This window comes from Marmota flaviventris, chromosome 3 (assembly GCF_047511675.1).
Source record: "Marmota flaviventris isolate mMarFla1 chromosome 3, mMarFla1.hap1, whole genome shotgun sequence".
Lineage (NCBI taxonomy): Eukaryota > Metazoa > Chordata > Mammalia > Rodentia > Sciuridae > Marmota > Marmota flaviventris.
Genome location: NC_092500.1, coordinates 127,312,198 through 127,323,951, shown reverse-complemented (window position 1 = coordinate 127,323,951; position 11,754 = coordinate 127,312,198). Strand labels below are relative to the sequence as shown.

General features: G+C 34.8%; 1 pseudogene; it reads left to right on the top strand.

The window, feature by feature from the left end:
- The first annotated feature begins 391 nt into the window (after positions 1–391).
- LOC114080741 (vomeronasal type-2 receptor 26-like) overlaps positions 392–11,754 on the top strand; it is a 35,751-nt pseudogene continuing 24,388 nt past the window's right edge.

Genomic DNA, 11,754 nt, shown 5'->3' with positions numbered 1-11,754 from the left:
ATTTAATATAATTTAAAAAAGCTAACATGGCCTCAGAAATATATTCAATTAAATAAAAAAAAATAGATGCTGTTTTGTTTTTATCCTTTTTTAAAAAAAAATCTAAGGAAGCCAGAATAAAGATAAGGAAATTAAAAATACAAATATACAAAATGGAATATAACTCAGCATTAAAAGAAAATAAAACTATGGCATTTGCAGGTAAATGGATGGAGTTTGAGAATGTCATGCTACATCAAATAAGCCATTCCCAAAAAACCCAAGGACAAATGTTTTCTCTGATATGTGGATGCTGATCCATTTATGGGGTGGGGGCCATGGGAAGAATGGAGGAACTTTAGATTGGGCAGAGGGGAATGAAGGAAGGGGAGGAGGCATAGGGGTAGGAAAGATGCAGGTATGATTGCACTAATGGTGTGACTCTACATTGTGTACAACCAGAGAAATTAAGAGTTGTGCCCCATATGTGTACAATGAATTGAAATGCATTATGCTGTCATGTATAATGATTTAGAATAAATACAATTTTTAAAAGAGTTTAGAAAAAAATAATTGTATATACTCACTCACTGACCTTCGCTGGTGCTTAAGCAAAGTGGTGCTGCAAGCAGATTGCTGTAGGCAAAGAATGCATGTATGTTAGTGAGGGTTAGCACAGTGGGCTCATTTTATAGAATTATTCTCTTAACCTTGTGTTCCCACCATTCCCATCTATCTGTCCCCTTACACTTTCATGAAAGTGTTAAGCAGTAGGTTATTTAATAAGTCTACCTAATTTCAACAACCTCATGTAACATGACTTCTTTGAAATTCCACTCAAAATGTGACATCACACAGTTTCAGAGGCTTCAAAGAATAATGCATATTTTAATTATATTACCCTGATATACTTGGGAATTGTAGCTCCTTATTGTAGACTATATTACGAGAAATTGTTTTGAATATCAAGAGAAGCAATTTCAATTAGCTATTAGAATGTAATACTTCTTCCTTATATTAGTTTGATATAGTTTTCCATCAATATAATAACATATTGTCATACATGTATATGACAATGGGATATGCACATATTTAATATGTGTATTATTAGCAAAGAGCTTTTGACTAATAAAAAGAGAAATTATCTAGCAGTGAGTTATGTGAATTACCTAGTTAAGATCACACAATATTTGTTTCTATATAGTACATTAGGAAGTAATTACCCCATTCATCTCTGCTTCTACAGTATTTAAAATAAAATATAGATCTTATGAGGACAAAGAATATCATGTTATAATCTATATACTAATTATAGTTACTCCATACAAATTAGTGTAATCTTAGGGATACTCATCTCTATTATAAATTGTACAATCTATCATTATATTACCAAAAGTTAGGCCCTTGCTCTGATGCCAATCCAATAATAAGAACACGGTTTTGAGAAAAAGCAAAACTAAAAAACTTCTCCTAACAAAAGAGAAACACATGGGACTCCTGTTCCAGAGTCTGTGATTCTGCCCATGAGGTTGGGGGCAAGGGGTTTTTAAAGAGATGATTCAAAGGCTAAATCCCAGGTGTTCTCTGTTGCAATTCACTTGTTAATTTGGGAGATGGTCATTTCTTAGATCTTCTGGTGCCATCCCCAAAGTTTGAATTACTCTTTCCTGTTCCTGTGGTAGGTAGGTGCTCAAGGACAGATAAACTCTGCCTAGGATGGGGAAGAAAAGTATTCCTGTTTCCCTTGAGATTAAGGAGGGGAAGATTGGGATGGAGAGATATTAGAGAAGTGAAGTGAAATGAAGAAGGAAAGGAAGAGAAAGAAATTTGTCCATTTTAAAAATATATGGCAGCAGCAGAGCAGCAAGAGCTATATATTCAAAGCATGAAGCAGACCACTGTAACACTTAAAGAATTAAAATATCCTCAAGGGAAGCAAAATAAACACACACATAGAAAACAGTGAGTTTTTTTTTTTTTCTGTAAGTTCACTGCGATTAAACAGTGACAATATTAATATTAATTTTTTATCTCTATGGGAACATACAAAGGATTGAAATTTTTATTACAAGGTGCTCAGTATTTCTTATGGCTATTAATATGATCAGAAAGATGATTTGGTGGCAGAATTAGAAGTAAACATTTAAACTATAAGAAGGATCATTTAAGATCATCAAGTAATTTTGAAATTATTTCAAGAGCACCTATGAACTAATTTTTCACCATTGATAGTTTTGTTTACTAAATTTACATATATGACTATACACATTTTACTCTCATAGCCAAGATATCAAATTTCTGAGAAGTGTCAAGAACATGAATACACTTGAGAACATAGTAGATACTCTTTCTGCATCAATAAAGTGCTGAGTGTGTTATCACTTGTCCACACTTTAACATGTAGCCCTGGAAACTTGGGGGTGAACTTGGAAAAGCTGGAGTTTTGGTAGTGGAAATGTCAGCATCAACAGATGCTTCTACTGGAATTTGAATCACAATCAGCAGAGCCATCCTTCAGAGATCAGCAAGCACCTAGTTTGGATGATGATTGGCAAAAGCCAAGATAAAAAAAAAAAAAAAAGATGAGGTGTGCTCTTCTTAATATTCTAAACAATGAAATATGTATGTAATTCTGCAGGGTCATTACCTTATTTCTGGTAGTACATGAAATGAGGTTTCCTGCTAGCCAGTGGATGAGATTTGAAAATGGATTTAAGTTTATTTGAAATACAATCACTGTCATTATTTCCAAACATTTGAGTTTATGGTTACACATACAAATCATAGACACTTCTTAGCTGTTAACATTCTCTCTATTTCTTCTCTGTGAATTAAATAATTTTGAAATAATTTCCCTGCTTGAGAAAATGCTATAGTAAGAGTTGAAAAGTCCATCAATCCATGGGGTAGACATAGCAAAGTACTGTATTGTACATAGTAAGTAAGTACAATTTAAAAGCTAAAAATCCATCACTTAAATAAATGCCTCTGTGAAATAATTAAAAATGATATTGTCTAAAGAAAATGCTTCGTCTTGTTTTTGTAGAAATGTGTACTGAATAATTCATCCTTCCTCTGAGTTTATGCAAGTGTTAAATAACCAAATACCAACGAAGCATCTTTACTTGACTATACTATACCTTTGATACCCCCTTTCCTAATATGTGTTACTTGGTAGCCCATTAAGTATTTAATTGTTTGATAATAATGAAGACATCGTTTTGACAAAGCTTCTTATCTAATGGCAACATAATTCCAGTGTATTGTTTGTTTTACATCTGTTATCTCTAGTTACCCTAAACCCACCAAGTTAATAAAATTCTTGCATGTTTGTTATGGCTTAAAGTTGTTTTTAATCAAATGTTTTTGTTCTGAGAATCAGGACACCATCTGCAAAGTTAAGACATTTGTGACCCCTTAGGGACTTGCACTAATTCAATGAAAGGGATGTGAATTGGGGCTAAGCAGATGTAATTCGAACATACTCCTGGAAAACAAAGGAATGCTTACACATTACCATTTTGCCTTAAGCCAAGACAAATTAATTGACTTCCTTTATAAATTTGTCACACATTAATTAGAGAGGCATGTTTTCATCACAATCTATTCAAATACTCTCAGCCTCGATTGACAAATTTCTGAACAGATTTTATTTCTGAGTTTTAAAACTTTACTAATATCTTCATGTTATCAATGTTGATATGAAATTATCTTTTGTTTTTCCTCTGCCGGATGCTGTCCTCTTTTCATCACAGGAACCAGATTCTATTCTTTCACTATATTTATCTGCTTCTCCTAGCTACTATCAAGATGGGGATTTCATTATTGGTGGACTCTTTTCCCTGAGAGTGATGGCTGGTGACACCAAAAGTAAATTTGGCGTTACAGATAAATTCTATATGCCTGATTATGTTTATGTGTAAGTGTATCCATTTTCCTAAGTGTATAAATTCTCTATAGGGAGGATCATTTTTCTTTATATAAAGGTGCAGGATATGATGTTGAGAACTTTCAACTTATATGCATTGATATAATTGAATTGATTTCTTTGACACTACTGTGGTGTATTCCCCTATTTAATCTAGCAAAATATTATTTTCTGAATCACAACATGTTATCCAAGGCAGGGTAACTAAATTCTAATTTAATGCCTGCCATTTTCTTTTTTAATATTTATTTTTTAATTGTAGTTGAACACAATACCTTTATTTTTCATTTATTTATTTTTATGTGGTGCTGAGGATCTAACCCAGGGCCTTGTACGTGCTAGGCAAGCAATCTACCACTGAGCCACAACCCTAGCCCCATGCCTTGCATTTTCTATTTATTTCATTCCCTGACATTTTCTCAGTCTTAAGATGCCTTAAAAAGTCAATATTATAAATTTGACTGTAAATCATTAGACTGTCAGTCTGATTTTTTTGAGGCACCAAATTTCTGAATGTTTTCAGAATAAGATATCTTATTTATTTGGGGGGTTATCATGTGCATTCTTTTATAACTCATCTTTCTTAGAAAACAAAATTTTTGAGATTGTCTTTTCACCTTTTATTTCTAGGGATCTTACTAAGCATTATCAGTGCCTGCTGGCCATGGTTTTTGCTGTAGAGAAAATCAACAAGGGCCTGAATATGTTGTTCAATATGTCTCTGGGATTCCATCTCTTCAATGTTGACTTTATTGAGAAAAAGGCCATAGAGAGTTCTATGTCTTTACTTTCAGGAAAGAGTCCTCCAGTCCCTAATTATGACTGTAGGTCTGAGAAGAGAAACAAGCTGGTGGCTGTGGTAGGAGGTGTTTCAACAGGGATATCGACTCAGAGTTTCCAAGTACTCATTCTTTACAATGTCCTCCAGGTAAATAAACAATTCTGCCTTTGGGGTTTAAATATAGAAATAAATAACAAAAATTTAATTTATGCTTACAGAAAAGGTATGAGATTTCTTAACAAAGTACTCTTTATTCATTTTTCTCTAAAATATGTCTTCATAAAGAAAAAATTGTGTTTGTATAATAAAATTTACTTTGAAATCATCAAAATGTAGGAAAGTATACACAAATATATAAACATTCATATTTATATATAAAATAATAATAAATCTTAACAGCTAGAGAAAATAAAATATTTTTCCCTTATTATAACAACTTTTTTTCCTATGGAATTTAAAACATAATAAATATATTGGGTTCATAGCACTTCTATTCACATGCTTTTTAAAAATTTTTTTTCATTGTACTAATACTTTGAATATATTTCACTTATGATCAATTACTTTTGTTTAATATCAGTTCAAATTGCACCCTAACATTTCATTCTACAAAAGTTATTTAACTGATTTACTATGTTGAGATCTTTAGAATATTTCTTTTTTTTTTCTTTAATTTTTATTGTTGGTTGTTCAAAACATTACATAGTTCTTGACAAATCATATTTCACACTTTGATTCAAGTGGGTTATGAACTCCCATTTTTTACCCCGGATACAGATTGCAGCATCACATCGGTTACACATCCACTGATTTACATATTGCTATACTAGTGTCTGTTGTATTCTGCTGCCTTTACTATCCTCTACTATCCCCCATCCCCTCCCCTCCCATCTTCTCTCTCTACTCCATCTACTGTAAATCATTCCTCCCCCTTGTTTTTTTCCCCTTTCCCCTCACTTCCTCTTGTATGTAATTTTGTATAACCATGAGGGTCTCCTTCCATTTCCATGCAATTTCCCTTCTCTTTACTTTTCCCTCCCACCTCTCACCCCTGTTTAATGTTAATTTTCTTCTCATGCTCTTCCTCCCAACTCTGTTCTTAGTTACTCTCCTTATATGAAAGAAAATATTTGGCATTTGTTTTTTAGGGATTGGCTAGCTTCACTTAGCATAATCTGTTCTAATGCCATCCATTTCCCTGCAAATTCTATGACTTTGTCATTTTCTAATGCAGAGTAATACTCCATTGTGTATAACTGCCACATTTTTTTTATCCATTCGTCTATTGAAGGGCATCTAAGTTGGTTCCACAGTCTTGCTATTGTGAATTGTGCTGCTATGAACATCGATGTAGCAGTGTCCCTGTAGCATGCTCTTTTTAGGTCTTTAGGGAATAGACTGAAAAGGGGAATAGCTGGGTCAAATGGTGGTTCCATTCCCAGCTTTCCAAGAAATCTCCATACTGCTTTCCAAATTGGCTGCACCAATTTGCAGTCCCACCAGCAATGTACAAGTGTACCCTTTTCCCCACATCCTTACCAGCACTTGTTGTTGTTTGACTTCATAATGGCTGCCAATCTTACTGGAGTGAGATGGTATCTTAGGGTGGTTTTGATTTGCATTTCTCTGACTGCTAGAGATGGTGAGCATTTTTTCATGTACTTGTTGATTGATTGTATGTCCTCCTCTGAGAAGTGTCTGTTCAGGTCCTTGGCCCATTTGTTGATTGGGTTATTTGTTCTCTTATTGTTTAATTTTTTGAGTTCTTTGTATACTCTGGATATTAGGGCTCTATCTGAAGTGTGAGGAGTAAAGATTTGTTCCCAGGATGTAGGCTCCCTATTTACTTCTCTTATTGTTTCTTTTGCTGAGAAAAAACTTTTTAGTTTGAGTAAGTCCCATTTGTTGATTCTAGTTATTAACTCTTGTGCTATGGGTGTCCTATTGAGGAATTTGGAGCCTGAACCCACAGTATGTAGATCGTAGCCAACTTTTTCTTGTATCGGACGCTGTGTCTCTGATTTGATATCAAGCTCCTTGATCCATTTTGAGTTAACTTTTGTGAATGGCGAGAGAAAGGGATTCAGTTTCATTTTGTTGCATATGGATTTCCAGTTTCCCCAGCACCATTTGTTGAAGATGCTATCCCTCCTCCATTTCATGGCTTTTAGCCCCTTTATCAAATATAAGATAGTTTTAGTTTTGTGGATTGGTTTCTGTGTCCTCTATTTTGTACCATTGGTCCACCCGCCTGTTTTGGTACCAGTACCATGCTGTTTTTGTTACTATTGTTCTGTAGTATAGTTTGAGGTCTGGTATCGCTATACCGCCTGATTCACACTTCCTGCTTAGAGTTGTTTTTGCTATTCTGGGTCTTTTATTTTTCCATATGAATTTCATAATTGCTTTATCTATTTCTACAAGAAATGCCGTTGGGATTTTGATTGGCATTGCATTAAACCTATAGAGAACTTTTGGTAATATCGCCATTTTGATGATGTTAGTTCTGCCTATCCATGAACAGGGTACATTTTTCCATCTTCTAAGATCTTCTTCTATTTCTCTCTTTAGGGTTCTGTAGTTTTCCTTGTATAAGTCTTTCACCTCTTTTGTTAGGTTGATTCCCAAGTATTTTATTTTTTTTGAGGATATTGTGAATGGAGTGGTTGTCCTCATTTCCATTTCAGAGGATTTGTCGCTGATATAGAGGAATGCCTTTGATTTATGCGTGTTGATTTTATATCCTGCCACTTTGCTGAATTCATTTATTAGCTCTAGTAGTTTCTTTGTAGACCCTTTTGTGTCTGCTAGGTATAGAATCATGTCACCTGCAAATAGTGATTATTTAAGTTCTTCTTTTCCTATTTTTATGCCTTTAATTTCTTTCGTCTGTCTAATTGCTCTGGCCAGTGTTTGCGAACTATGTTGAACAGAATTGGTGAGAGAGGGCATCCCTGTCTTGTTCCAGATTTTAGAGGGAATGCCTTCAATTTTTCTCCATTCAGAATGATGCTAGCCTGAGGCTTAGCATAGATTGCTTTTACAATATTGAGGTATGTTCCTGTTATCCCTAGTTTTTCTAGAGTTTTGAACATAAAGGGATGCTGTACTTTGTGGAATGCTTTTTCTGCACCTATCAAGATGATCATATGGTTCTTATCTTTAAGTCTATTGATGTGGTGAATAACATTTATTGATTTCCGTATATTGAACCAGCCTTGCATCCCAGGGATGAATCCTACTTGATCATGATGCACAATTTTTTTTGATATGTTTTTGTATCTGATTCGCCAGAATTTTATTGAGGATTTTTGCATCTAGGTTCATTAGAGATATTGGTCTGTAGTTTTCTTTCTTTGAGTGTCTTTGTCTGGTTTAGGAATCAGTGTGATGTTGGCCTCGTAGAATGAATTTGGAAGTTCTCTCTCTTTTTCTATTTCCTGAAATAGCTTGAAAAGTATTGGTATTGGTTCCTCTTTAAAGGTTTTGTAAAACTCTGCTGTATACCCATCCGGTCCTGGGCTTTTCTTAGTTGGTAGTCTTTTGATGGTTTCTTCTATTTCCTCAATTGATATTGGTCTGTTTAGGTTGTCTATATCCTCCTGACTCAATCTGGGCAGATCATATGACTTAAGAAATTTATCGATGCCTTCACTATCTTCTATTTTATTGGAGTATAAGGATTCAAAGTAATTTCTGATTATCTTCTGTATTTCTGAAGTGTCTGTTGTGATATTGCCTTTTTCATCCTGTATGCTAGTAATTTGAGTTCTCTCTCTTCTTCTCTTCGTTAGCATGGCTAAGGTCTGTCGATTTTATTTATTTTTTCAAAGAACCAACTTTTAGTTTTATCAATTTTTTCAATTGTTTCTTTAGTTTCGATTTCATTAATTTCAGCTCTGATTTTAATTATTTCTTGCCTTCTACTTCTTTTGCTGTTGTTTTGCTCTTCTTTTTCTAGGATTTTGAGATGAAGTATGAGATCATTTATTTGTTGGTTTTTTCTTTTTTTAAGGAATGAACTCCAAACAATGAATTTTCCTCTTAGAACTGATTTAAATGTGTCCCATAGATTCCGATATGTTGTGTCTGTGTTTTCATTTTTCTCTAAGATTTTTTTTAATTTCCTCCTTGATGTCTTCTATAACCCATTGATCATTCAGTAACCTATTGTTCATTCTCCAAATGATGCATGATTTTTCCTTCCTTCTTTTATTGTTGATTTTCAGTTTCATTCCATTATGATCAGATAAGATGCATGTAATTATCTCTACTCCTTTATATTGTCTAAGAGTTGCCCTGTGACATAATATATGATCTATTTTTGTGAAGGATCCATGTGCTGCTGAGAAAAAAGTGTAACTGCTTGATGTTGGGTGGTATATTCTATATATGTCGATTAAGTCTAGGTTATTAATTATGTTATTTAGTTTTATAGTTTCCTTATTCAACTTTTGTTTGGAAGATCTGTTCAGTGGTGAGAGAGGTGTGTTGAAGTCTCCCATGATTATTGTATGGTGGTCTATTAGACTCTTGAACTTGAGAAGAGTTTGTTTGATGAACATAGCTGCACCATTGTTTGGGGCATATATATTTATGATTGTTATGTCTTGTTGGTGTATGGTTCCCTTGAGCAGTATGTAGTGTCCCTCTTTATCCCTTTTGATTAACTTTAGCTTGAAATCTATTTTATTTGATATGAGTATGGACACTCCTGCTTGTTTCTGAAGTCCATATGAGTGATATGATTTTTCCCAACCTTTCACCTTCAGTCTATGTATGTCTTTTCCTATCAAATGCGTCTCCTGTAGGCAGCATATTGTTGGGTCATGTTTTGTGATCCATTCTACTAGCCTGTGTCTCTTAATTGGTGAGTTTAAGCCATTAACATTTAGGGTTATTATTGAGATATGGGTTGTTCTTCCAGCCATATTTGTTTATTTATGTTACTAAACATGGTTTGTTTTCCTCTTTGATTATTTTCCCCCCTTTACTGTACTACCTCCCACTGTTGGTTTTCATTGTTATTTTCTATTTCCTCTTCTTGTAATGTTTTGCTGAGGATTTTTGAAGAGATGGTTTTCTAGCTGCAAATTCTTTTAACTTTTGTTTATCGTGGAAGGTTTTAATTTCATCTTCCATCCTGAAGCTTAATTTCACTGGATACACAATTCTTTGTTGGAACCCATTTTCTCTCAGTGTTTGAAATATGTTATTCCAGGATCTTCTAGCTTTCAGAGTCTGTGTTGAAAGATCAGCTGTTATCCTGATTGGTTTACCCCTAAATGTAATCTGCTTTCTTTCTCTTGTAGCTTTTAAAATTCTCTCCTTATTCTGTATGTTGGGCATCTTCTTTATAATGTGTCTAGGTGTGGATATCTTATGATTTTGCACATTCGGCGTCCTGTAGGCTTCTAGGATTTGGGATTCTGTCTCATTCTTCAAGTCTGGGAAGTTTTCTCTTATTATTTCATTGAATAGATTGCTCATTTCTTTGGTTTGGAGTTCTATACCTTCCTGTATCCCAATGACTATTAAGTTTGGTCTCTTTATGTTATCCCATATTTCTTGGATGTTCTGCTCATGGTTTCTTAACAGTCTTGCTGAGCTGTCTATGTTCTTTTCAAGTTGAAATACTTTGTCTTCATTGTCTGATGTTCTATCTTCTAAGTGTTCTACTCCGCTGGTAGTATTCTCAATTGAGTTTTTAAGTTGGTTTATTGCTTCCTGCATTTCTAGGAATTCTGTTTGTTTGTTTTTTATAACCTCTATCTCCCTGTATAGTTGATCTTTTGCTTCTTGGATTTGTTTATGTAATTCATTGTTGAAGTGATCTTTCATTGTCTGATTTTGCTGTCTAATGTCTTCCTTGAGACTCCAGATCATATGAAGCATGTATATCGTGAATTCTTTATCTGACATTCCATCTGCTGCAGCTATCACCTCTTCTAACGTTGAGTTGACCTGCATTGCTTGTGGTCCTTTCTTTCCTTGTGTCTTCATACTGTTCGCGTTTCTTTCTGCTTGGTAAAACTGTTGTGTTATTGAATTTTCCCCCTATATATTTGTATTGCTCTTGTATAGTTGCAAAGTCTCCCTTGCAGGCGCGGGCAGCGGCTCTGCCCCTCCTCCAATTTGGGCAATGTGCCTACCACGCCGGCAGGCCGCTGGGCCTGTTCTTCCGGTTGGTAGCGGGTCCGCCTACCTTGCAGGCGCGTGGGGCAGCTCTGTCCCTCCGTGGGTTGCTGAGCCTGTTCTGCCAGTGGGTCGCAGGTCCGCCTACCTTGCAGGCACGTTTGGGGCTGCTGGGCCTGTTATGTGGGTGGTCACAGTTCCGCCTACTTTGCAGGCGCGGGGGGAGGGGGTGGCTCTGCCCCTCAGCAGGCCGCTGGTCCTGTTCTGCCGGTGGGTCGCAGGTCCGCCTACCTTGCAGGTGCGTGGGGGCCAGATTATTTCTAATTTACCACTATTACAATGATTATTTCAATCCCTGTAACAGTTTTTAAAATCTTTACATTGAATATTGATAACTTTCTTTAAATGGTTTTCTAACAGTGATAGTTCAGAGTCAAATGTACTCATGCCTGCCATGAACTCAGAGTCAAATGTATACAACTCTAAAGGTTGTGACAGAATTAGAAATTGTCATTCAAAACACACACACACACACACACACACACACACACACACCAGTTTACCTGCTATAATGCATGAAAATCCCAGTGTACTTATCTGATAACATCCTTGGAATAATTTTTACAATCTTTGTTGAAGGAATTATGTATTTTTCCCGGTTTTAATTTTCATTCCTTATGCTTATGAGTTTATTTTATTTCTTGTTTTACATATTTTCAATCTTTCCTTTGTTGTGTGATGGTGGTAAGGTATTTCTATATTTTTTTTTCTCTTTGATTTTAACCCTTTTCCTTCCTTAGAAACAAATTTAATCTTTCAAACTGTATTAAAGAATGAAAGTCTTTTTGTCACATAAAGTATATATGTATCTAATTAATAATTTAAATGTTTTTCAGTAAATTATTGGAAAAAATAAATAAAAATATACTAG